The sequence below is a fragment of the Triticum aestivum genome, chromosome 7A (assembly GCF_018294505.1).
Source record: "Triticum aestivum cultivar Chinese Spring chromosome 7A, IWGSC CS RefSeq v2.1, whole genome shotgun sequence".
Lineage (NCBI taxonomy): Eukaryota > Viridiplantae > Streptophyta > Magnoliopsida > Poales > Poaceae > Triticum > Triticum aestivum.
In genome coordinates this window covers 646428993-646439786 of record NC_057812.1, presented here as the reverse complement: position 1 = coordinate 646439786, position 10794 = coordinate 646428993, and the positions used below count along the sequence as shown (strand labels likewise).

Below are 10794 nucleotides of genomic sequence, written 5' to 3'. Positions count from 1 at the left end.
TGTATTCTGTATCCCCATGTCGTGATGCCTTAAGATACATTTTGCATGCACGTGGTCTCTTGAACATTTAATTTGTTGAGTCACAATTTTAGCTTAACTGGAGAGACGAGGGAGACTATTAATTATGGGCATCGATCTGAGCTATAATCAGTAATGTCTGGAAATGAGTCATTCGTCAGTGGCGTATGCCTTGAACTCTGTATTGCAGCAGCTTTCTTGCCTGCCAACTGCCTGTTCATCTCCTCACATATCCCTTTTGTAGAGGATGATGGTTTTTATATCATTGTGGTTTCACCTTTGCATACTTCATTGGAGGTTACACGAGATCAAATGACTGAGTAATCTCTTTGCGCCTTCTGATTTTTATTTCCTGCGCAAAATGGTGCTCCCTCCATTTGGAGTATTTATATAAGGCTCACATGTACGTAAATCTTATCTTATCTTACCTACTAATAAAGCACGGTCGTCTGTCACGCCATTTTACAAATAAACCCCTCAGTTTTCTGTAAATCAACCCGCGGTACACGTTTAAGTTTTAACCAAACCGTTTTTTCTCATTTTCTCAGAAAACCCCCTGACGTTTTAGACAATCAACCCGCCGTCCATATTTAAATCAGCCGAAACGTTTTTTTAGTTTTAACAGAAAACCCCTTGACGTTTCGGTTAATCAATCTACAGTTTATGTAAAATAAGATTATTTATATCTTTTAAACCGTAACTTAAATTTTAACATGTTATATATGAAACTTGATTAGAAAAATATGTAGAATCTAAATATGAAGTTATTTTTAGCTGTTAAATATTTCTAAAATATAATTTTTGATGCAAGCTTAATATATAGTGTACGGTCTGTTTTTTTTTGTACCGTCGGTGATTCAAATTACAAATAAACATCTATTAAAACCAGAGTGAGAGAAAAAAACATTGAGAACCATGCATACACAACTATAAAAAACCTTGCGGGAAAAAAATAACATACTTTTTATCTTATTCCAAGCGAGTGTTCGCATGTGCGCGCGCGCAAAAGAGAGAGACATTAAGACTAACCACATTCAAACGTGTTTTCATTGTGTGAGCACAGAGGTCACTGTCGGCAACACAAATGTGATGCCATGTGAAACTAAAAGACGTGGGCCTATTAATGTCTTGAGTCATGGTTATTGGGTTAAGAGTGTGTGTTATTTTCTTTCCCGTTGCAATGCACGGGCTTTTTTTCGAGCGAGTGTGTGAGTATAGAGGAAATACAAATGTGATGCCATGTGAAACTAAAAGACGCGGGCCTATTAAGATCTTGAGTCATGATTATTGGGTTAAGAACGTGTGTTATTTTCTTTCCCGTTGCAACGCACGGTTTTTTTTGCTAGTACACAGGTAAACATGTAACATGGTTCCACGCACACCCACGTCAATAGCAAATTTGAAACAAAATAGTAGACAAATTGAAAAATTCTGAAATTCTGGGATTATCAAACTTGGTCGACCATTCCACTCATGTGTGAAGTTTCATAAAGAAACGATACTCGTGGTATCCTTAGTGTAGAAAATATATTTAGGTCCTTAGTACTATTTAACAAACAGTGTTCTTTAACATAGCGTCGATTTTGTCATTTTTTGCCCAAAATACCATGGATGTCATTTCTTCATGAAACTTCATACATGGGTATATGAGTCGACTATGTATGTTACAAAAATATTCAGCCTATTTTTCTAGTATTTTCTCGAATTTACTAAACATGTGGAACCAGGGGAAATATCTGGTACTCCCATCCCTAGGATGCTCCCGATGCTCCAAACTCGGTAGCACATTTTTAAATGTTAAAAAAAATTCTGAACAAAATCCACCACATTGTCACAACATCGATGTATGTTTTAAAAAAAATTCAAATCAAAATTCGAAGCATTGCTCAAGATACAAAAATGACAAAATGGACATCAATGTAATAATGGGCCTAATCTAAAGCCCAACTTATGTTATGTATTATTTACTGAATTTGTCATTTATGTTTCTCAAGCTAAGTTTCAAATTTTGATTTCAATTTTTTTGACAACATACTTTGTTGTTGTGTCAATGTGCTGGATTTTTTTTTTCAGAATTTTCCGAACATTTAAAAATCTGCTACCTAGTTTTGGAGCACCGGGAGCACCCTAGGGGTGGGAGTACAAGATATTTCCCCAGTGAAACCATATTCACCAAATTCCTATCCAGTGCACTTCAGAAAAATAATAATTCATCAAAATATGATTTATATGTCCAAAAATATATTTAGTCACAAAGCCCACCGCGAGGTGGCCTAGGCCTGTGACACCAAGCCCACTATGTTTATGGGGCGTCTCTACTTGAAGTACAATACAAGAGCGACTGACTGGAGGGTACCCCTTTGCAGGGACCTCGAGCGATCACTAAGAAGAAGCCCATGTGGTGGCGTGTGGTGCACCCAGCCGCCGCCACGTGCCGCTCGTTGAGTGCATACACATGACACATTTTATATATTTCTGCACATGTTTTGTGGGTTTTCGGTTTGTTTTGGGTTTTGGGGATTTTGCTTGGCTTTTCTTAGGTTTTCATGTTTTTTTTAATTTACTTTTTCTGTTCGTGTTTTTTTACTTTACTTATTTCTTTGTTACATCACGTGAAGCAAAATGTATGGAAAATACAAATGAACAAAAAAAAATATAACACTCAGGTTATGGCAAGTGTCACACATGCAGTGATGTAGTGAGCCACTTGTCATCACAAGAGGAGGTGAGAGTGACCTTTGGAAGAGGTACCGTCTAACTTGTGATTTTGGTACAAGACATGTATATTTAGTAGATCCATATAAAGCGACTCATGCCCATGTAACATTTCCCTTCTCCATCTATATAAGAGGAGGTAGGGGCCTTCCGATCAGTATGCTCAATACGCCTCATAGCCTTTTAAGACATTTCCTTACCACATTTCTCAACACGTGGCACAACATACATGCTATCAGCGAACTAACCTGCTTGGATGGTTAGGTGGACAGTGATATTTCCAGCCCACCAGGGTTCAAGTCCTGGTGCTTACATTATTTTTGAATTTATTTCAGAATTTAACTTCGTAAATCTCAAAATAATATGCCAATTCAGTCTCTCAAAGATGCTCATAGGGATAGGGTGTGCGTGTATGTGTTCATAAGGATAAGTGTATGCGCGTATGTATGAGTGCTTGCATTTATATTGTGTTAAAAAACATACGTGCTATCATACAAATCCTAGCCCGCATAAAAGGAAACCATCAGTACATCATACAAAGGCGGGATGTAGGGCATCTCAAAGGTCTGGATCTGGGTAAATCCTTGTCTCTTGTGTACCCCTCTGAATTATCTATGCGTATACCTCCCATATGATTATTATTGCTCAAAATTACACCGACACTAATAAAATGCAAGGAAGGTATCCCTTTTGTATTGTTGTGGTTTTAAGAAACTTCGAGAACTAAAAAATTACATTAAAAAATCAAGATCAAACTTCTTGGATGACTAAACGACACAGGGGGATCGGTGCCACTTCCCACATGGCCCGGGAGGGAGGGGTCATGCCTCCCTACCGCGTGTGGGATCACATGAGTAGCGTGTGAGATCCACAGTGGTTTCCCATGGGGCTTTTTGTGTGCACCCTCCATATAGCCCTCATTGCTCCCAAATCTTGTATCCTATTTATCTTAACATGCACACATGCCATCTCACAAAAAAATGCCAACTCATCAAAGGCCCACCTCAACATGCATGAAGAAAAGTTTTCCATTACTAATTGATTTCTCACTACTTCTATTTATCTCATAATGCACACATGCTACCTCACCACAAATGTCACATCATCAGAGGCCCACCATAACATGCATGCTAAAAGATTTTCATTATATTGTGGTACTTACTATATGAAGTAAATATTTTCACCACAGAATAATCAAATACAATAGATCATATGTATTTTTAGTTTTATTTCACATATTATTAATTTGTGCTTCATATAACCAATATCTCATTAAAATTGCAACCAAGTCTTGCAACAACGTGCATGGTATCATCTAGTTTATCATGGAAGAAGGAAGATACTACCCAATCCAACCAGAGTGAAGTAATAAGGGCCCATTACATTGGCTACCAATAATAGGAGTAGCACCAAACACTCGGTTGGATCCCAAGCCCTCCACTTGCATCATCGATGGCACCGCTCTTTGCTTCTCATCATCGGACTTCCGCCCCTCTTCACTTCCTCCTTTCACTGAGGTTGCCTCCCTCCACTGCTCCTCGTCTAGCTTTATGCATCCCAAGTTGACGACACCACTCTCAGCGCGCTCCTCACCATCAACAATAGATTTTCACCAATAGGAGTAGGTCTTCACCCATAGTAGCAGGTCCTCACCATCAACATTTGGCAAGGTGAGCACCCGGCGCCTCCATATCCTTCTCCTCGAGCCCTAGCTCCTTGTCTAGATCAGTTCTTCACCACCACCAGTAATCTTGACTCTTGACTAGCTGGTTGTGAACCAGGGTGTATCCCTATTAATTTCACTTATTCATTTGAAGAATGGCCATCGCATGGAGTGAGGCGAACACTCGGGTTTGACCAAATTGTTTACCAACAAGTATGTGTTGGCAATCAACCAACACACCCTTACATCCTTGGCTTTCGAGGATGTAGCAAAGGACTTTGAAACCATGATTGGTTTGGAGTATACAAATCACTATTGAAGAAGAAATGGGACAATTTGAATGCGGAGTATCGCATCTAGAATTTTTTTAAAGATGAACAGGACGGGTGGTAGGTGGGATTACAAGAGGAACACTATCAAGCAGGCTGTTGAATGGCGAGAAGGAGGCTAGGTAAGTAAGTTGACATTTCTAGTTATTCTTATCATGAAGTCAATTGTGCGATGAGAAGTGGTTGTGGCAGGTTCCAAAAGCATGCCATTCACAACGAGGACAACTTGGCCATCACGTCCGCCGTCCCATAATGTAGTGCGTATAGATTTACTAAAAAATTCAAACTTTGCCAACTTTGACCAATTTTATAGAGAAAACTAGTTATACCTACAATACCAGGTATATCAATATGAAACTATGTCTTATGTTGAATCTAATGATATATGTTTGTCATTCTAAATTAAATGTTTTTCTCAACAAGCCTGGTCAAAGTTTCTGGCGTCTGACGTTTCTAACTTGTGACGTTTGACTTTTGCCACCGCCTCTTCCTTCAAAAAAGTTATGGTTACTTTGTCTCATGGCGACGCCATTGCCGGTCCGCCTGTCTCCGCTGGCCCTAGGGCCATGGGTGATAAGTAAATAGGCAGTTTTTCGATTAAATTAATCCATGAATAAATCATGAGCAACATTGATAACACACTGATTACGATATAACAGAGCATGTACTACGCATATAGTAGAAACATCTACGCATATCGCTAGTACTGCTACAACAGAAAGAAATACGAGAGGGATAAGCGATGTATACCCTCCAATCGGCCACGCGGTGGCAGTTGCGGTGACAGCAGCCGCGGCATCCTCGGCGGCCTTCTTGTCGGCCTCAGCCTTCTCAGCGGCGGCACGGTCGGCGTCGGTCGACATGGTGATGACGAAGGTGGTGCAGACGTAGATGAATAGAAGCGAGCAGTTGCGTAGTCGCTACCCAAAAACCTAATCGCCTCTCTCCCGTACAAGATCCGGAGAGGCAGGGTTTTGGAGGCCTGCTCTCCCGTCAACCGTGTACGCGGTGAACGGGATGGAGTCGCCGGCGGCAGCAGCAGCAGAGGAATGATGTGGGCGTGGAAGCGGAGATGGAGATGCGTTCTGTTTTTCGCGGCAGCTAGGGTTGGCAGTGCCCCACATATATGTGCGGCCACGCGTGGAGAGACGTGGGCTGAACCCACGTCCAAGTCGGTAGCCCATGATCCGACGTCTCAGATCGTGGCCCTACCTGTCAAAGACTCTCCGTTCCTGACCAGCAAAAAGAAGCGACATCCTCGGCGGCCTTCTTGTCGGCCTCGGCCTTCTCAGCGGCGGCACGGTCGGCGTCGGTCGACATGGTGATGACGAAGGTGGTGCGGACGTAGATGAACAGAAGCAAGTAGTCGCGTAGTCGCTACCCAAAAACCTAATCGCCCCTCTACCATACAGGATCCGGAGAGGCGGGGTTCCGGAGGCCTGCTCTTCCGTCAACCGTGTACGCGGTGAACGGGATGGAGTCGCCGGCGGCAGCAGCAACAGAGGAACGACATGGGCGTGGAAGCGGAGATGGAGATGCGTTCTGTTTTTCGCGGCGGCTAGGGTTGGCAGTGCCCCACATATATATGTGTGGCCGCGCATCGAGAGACGTGGGCTGAACCCACGTCCAAGACGGTAGCCCATGATCCGACGTCTCGGATCGTGGCCTGTGACGCCCCCATTTTGACCGTACACTAATCATACACGCAAATGTGTATGATCAAGATCAGGGACTCACGGAAAGATATCACAACACAACTCTACAAATAAAATAAGTCATACAAGCATCATATTACAAGCCAGGGGCCTCGAAGGCTCGAATACAAGAGCTCGATCATAGACGAGTCAGCGGAAGCAACGATATCTGAGTACAAACATAAGTTAAACAAGTTTGCCTTAAGAAGGCTCGCACAAACTGAGATACAGATCGAAAGAGGCGCAGGCCTCCTGCCTGGGATCCACCTAAACTACTCCTGGTCATCGTCAACGGGCTGCACGTAGTAGTAGGCACCTCCTGAGTAGTAGTAGTCGCCGTCGACGGTGGCGTCTGGCTCTAGGGCTCCAACGTCTGGTTGCAGCAAACGAGAATAGAAAGGGGGTAAAAGGGGGAGCAAAGCAACCGTGAGTACTCATCCAAAGTACTCGCAAACAAGGAGCTACACTACATATGTATGCATTGGTATCAAATGGAATAAGGGTATCATATGTGGACTGAACTGCAGAATGCCGGAATAAGAGGGGGATAGCTAGTCCTGTCGAAGACTACGCTTCTGGCAGCCTCCGTCTTGCAGCCTGTAGAAGAGAGTAGACTGAAGTCCTCCAAGTAGCATCGCATAGCATAATCCTAACCGATGATCCTCCCCTAGTCGCCCTGTGAGGGAGCGATCACCGGTTGTATCTGGCACTTGGAAGGGTGTGTTTTATTAAGTATCCAGTTCTAGTTGTCATAAGGTCAAGGTACAACTCCAAGTCGCCCTGTTACCGAAGATCACGACTATTTGAATAGATTAACTTCCCTGCAGGGGTGCACCACATAACCCAACACGCTCGATCCCATTTGGCCGGACACACTTTCCTGGGTCATGCCCGGTCTCGAAAGATCAACACGTCGCAGCCCTACCTAGGCACAACAGATAGGTCAGCACACCGGTCTAAATCCTATGGTGCAGGGGTCTGGGCCCATCGCCATTTGCACACCTGCACGTTGCGAACGCGGCCGGAAGCAGACCTAGCCTAGCAGGCGTTCCAGTCGAATCCGGCGTGCGCCGCTCAGTCACTGACGTCACGAAGGCTTCGGCTGATACCACGACGTCGAGTGTCCATAACTGTCCCCGCATAGATGGTTAGTGCGTATAGGCCAGTAGTCAGACTCAGATCAAATACCAAGATCTCGTTAAACGTGTTATCTTGAAATAACCGTGAACGCCGACCAGGGCCAGGCCCACCTCTCTCCTAGGTGGTCTCAAACTACCCTGTCGCTTCGCCACAAAGATCCACTCAGAGGACCGTCGGGACAAACGTCCTTTCGGACCCAATCCATGAATCACTCGCGGGTACTCCTACGAGCCGACCCGTCTTTAGTCATCACAAGTATCATATATTATGAATAAGTATATACTCGTGATCACCTCCCGAGTGATCACGACCCGATAGTATAGCATGGCAGACGGACAAGAATGTATGGCCACTGATGATAAACTAGCATCCTATACTAAGCATTTAGGATTGCAGGTAAGGTATCAACAGTTGTAACAACAATGACAGGCTATGCATCATGATAGGATTAATGGAAAGCAGTAACATGCTACACTACTCTAATGCAAGCAGTATAGAGAGTAGAGTAGGCGATATCTGGTGATCAAGGGGGGGGGGCTTGCCTGGTTGCTCTGGCAAGAGAGAGGGGTCGTCAACATCGTAGTCGTATTAGGTAGCAGCGGCGTCGGTCTCGGTGTCTAGCGAGAGAAGAGGGGGAAGAAACAATAAATATAATGCAAACAAATGCATGGCGATGCATGACATGGCAAGTAGCGGTGCTAGGGGTACCTAACGCGGTATGAGGTGATACCGGTGAAAGGGGGAAACATCCGGGAAAATATCCCCAGTGTTTCGTGTTTTCGGAACGGTGAACCGGAGGGGGAAAGTTACGTGTTTGCTATGCTAGGGATGCATGGCGGACGAACGGGCTGCGTATCCGAATTCGTCTCGTCGTTCTGAACAACTTTCATGTATAATACTTTTTCATCTGACATACGGATTATTTTCTATTAATTTTCAAAGGTTTAAACAATTTCTAAAGTTTCTGGTTTTATTTTAATTTGTTTTAATCCGAGTTGACCAAGTCAACTTTGACATGTCAAAAGGGCAGGGAGTGGCCCACATGTCATAGGTTGTACCTAAACAAATAAATAAAACTAATCTAATTGAAAGGGACCCACATGTCATTGTCACATAAATTAACTAGTGCTAATTAGCTCCTAATCTAACCTACTCCTAATTAACTGGGCCGGCCACTGGCACAGCCGTGCCTAACGTTGAGTGGCTGTGCCACGATTGTGTGGGCATGGTCCACTCTGGTCCAGCATGCATGGGCGCTAAGCCACGACGGCCATGGCCATGAGGAGCGGCAGCTATAACGCAGAACCAAGGCAGCAACTAGCATACGCAGCGGCAGTAGTGAGCAGCGGAGCAACATGGAGCAGAGTAGCAGCGAAGCAAAGGCGGAAGCGGCGGCGGCAGCAGCACACCAGGGGTAGGCGAGCAGGCGCCGCGCGCGCATGGACGGTGCGAGAGAGCAAAGGGCACGGGCGCACCGGGCGCGTCGGTGGCGGCGGCCTTGGCCAGCAACAGCAGCGCAGGTAGGCGTGGCCAGGGGTCGCGCGGGAGCGCAGACCGCGGTGCTGTGAGCGCGAAGGAGCGCAGACACGGCCATGGCGGCGGGGCGGCGGCATACGGAACGGATCGAGACCGGAGAAGAGGGGATCCAAAGGAGAAGCTCACCGCGAGTTGGATGATGAGGACGTGGAGGCGGGGGACGGACCGGAGCAGCGGCAAACGACGCCGGCACCGGCGATGTACGCGATGAAGATGTGCTCGATACCGAGAACACGAGGCGGCTCAACTCGATTTGGTGGACGTAGTCGAAGGAGACGAAGGTGGGGAAGCTCCTGGATAGATTTTCAGGCGCCGGGGAAGTCGGTGGCCGCGGCGATGACGACAACCATGACGGCTGCGGCGCGGTGGGGTACTACGAGGGTGAGAGCGAGGCGAGGGGTGAGGGAAAAGCATCTAGGGTTTGCCCAGGGCATGTGGGGTGTTCTTATCCATCACGTGGTTCAGCCGGATGCTTGACACGACGTCAGTCGTCGGCGTGGACGGCGGGCACGCGTCCACCAGGCCATGGCCTTCCCGACTCTGTACAGAGGTGGGAGGAAAAGACATTGTGGGCTTGGGCTGACACTGTAGCACTGGGCTACAAGTGCACAGTTGTGCCAGTCTTTATCTTTTTATTTTAGTTTTTTTACTGTTTTGTAGTTTTCTTCTATATTTTGCATTTAGTTTTTGCGGTCAGATGATTTTTGTTAAATGCGAGACTTAGCACATAAATACTAGGCTATCCTACAGGGTTGCACAACAAGGTTCTGAGGTCAATTGGAACTGTTCAAATTTATATTTGAATTAAAATGTGTTTATTTAATTCCGCTGATCCACTAAAATATTTCTAGGGGTAATTTAAAAATCTATTTAATGTTCGTTCATTTTCGACAAATACCAGGGAATTATTTATAATATTGTAAACATTTTTGTTTAACCATTTGAGGAAATGTTTTCTCACTTGCAATTTGAATTTTGAGTTGACTTTGATTTTTGGACAAGTGGCAATTAGCATAGAAATGTTGATGAGAAGGCAACCATTAGGGGGGAGATTAGTGTAGCATGACATCGGGGGTGTTACATGGCCCTACCTGTCAAAGAATCTCCGTTCCTGACCAGCAAAAAGAAAAGCATAGGAGTGAGCTTGGCTCGGCTCAATCCCGCAACCCGCGTCGCGTCGCGTCGCGTCGTGACGAGGCGAGCGGAGGAGGAGGAGTGCGCGAGGGCATCATCTCTTCTCAAGCTCCAATAGCATGAGGGGGAGAATTCCTTATAAACCACTCCAACTCTCCTCCACTTCCGAGGTGGGACTAAACTTCCCACCACCTTGTCATGCCACCTACATGAGCCCTTAGAGATTAAATCTGAAATTCTCATATGGGCTCTAGGCCCATCTCATATTTCAACAATCCCGCACCAGATCTCAGGGGCCCACTTTGTCTTTTGTTCCAAACGCTGTTTTTATATACCAGCATCTCAGTGGAGACCGATTAAGGTTGATCTCCACCTAGACCAAGTAGCTACACTCCTTCACAACTGAACAATGGACTATGCCTTGAATTGTCAGTTTGGCGTCAAGAAGTTTCACCACAAGTCTCACTGATACGTGGCTACCGAAGGCCGACCCCTCGGGTGGAGCATATTAGTCACACTCCTGGCCTGTTCATGAGCTTGCTAGAGATCACCCCAATCTCATAGA

At 45.4% G+C, this 10794-nt stretch overlaps 1 protein-coding gene across 1 annotated transcript in view; it reads left to right on the top strand.

The window, feature by feature from the left end:
- Positions 1–302, top strand: part of LOC123148929 (nuclear pore complex protein NUP50B) — a gene marked incomplete in the record, with an annotated part of 4635 nt that extends 4333 nt beyond the window's left edge. Inside the window, 1 exon segment of the mRNA XM_044568457.1 lies at positions 1–302.
- Between the last annotated feature and the right edge of the window lie 10492 nt (positions 303–10794).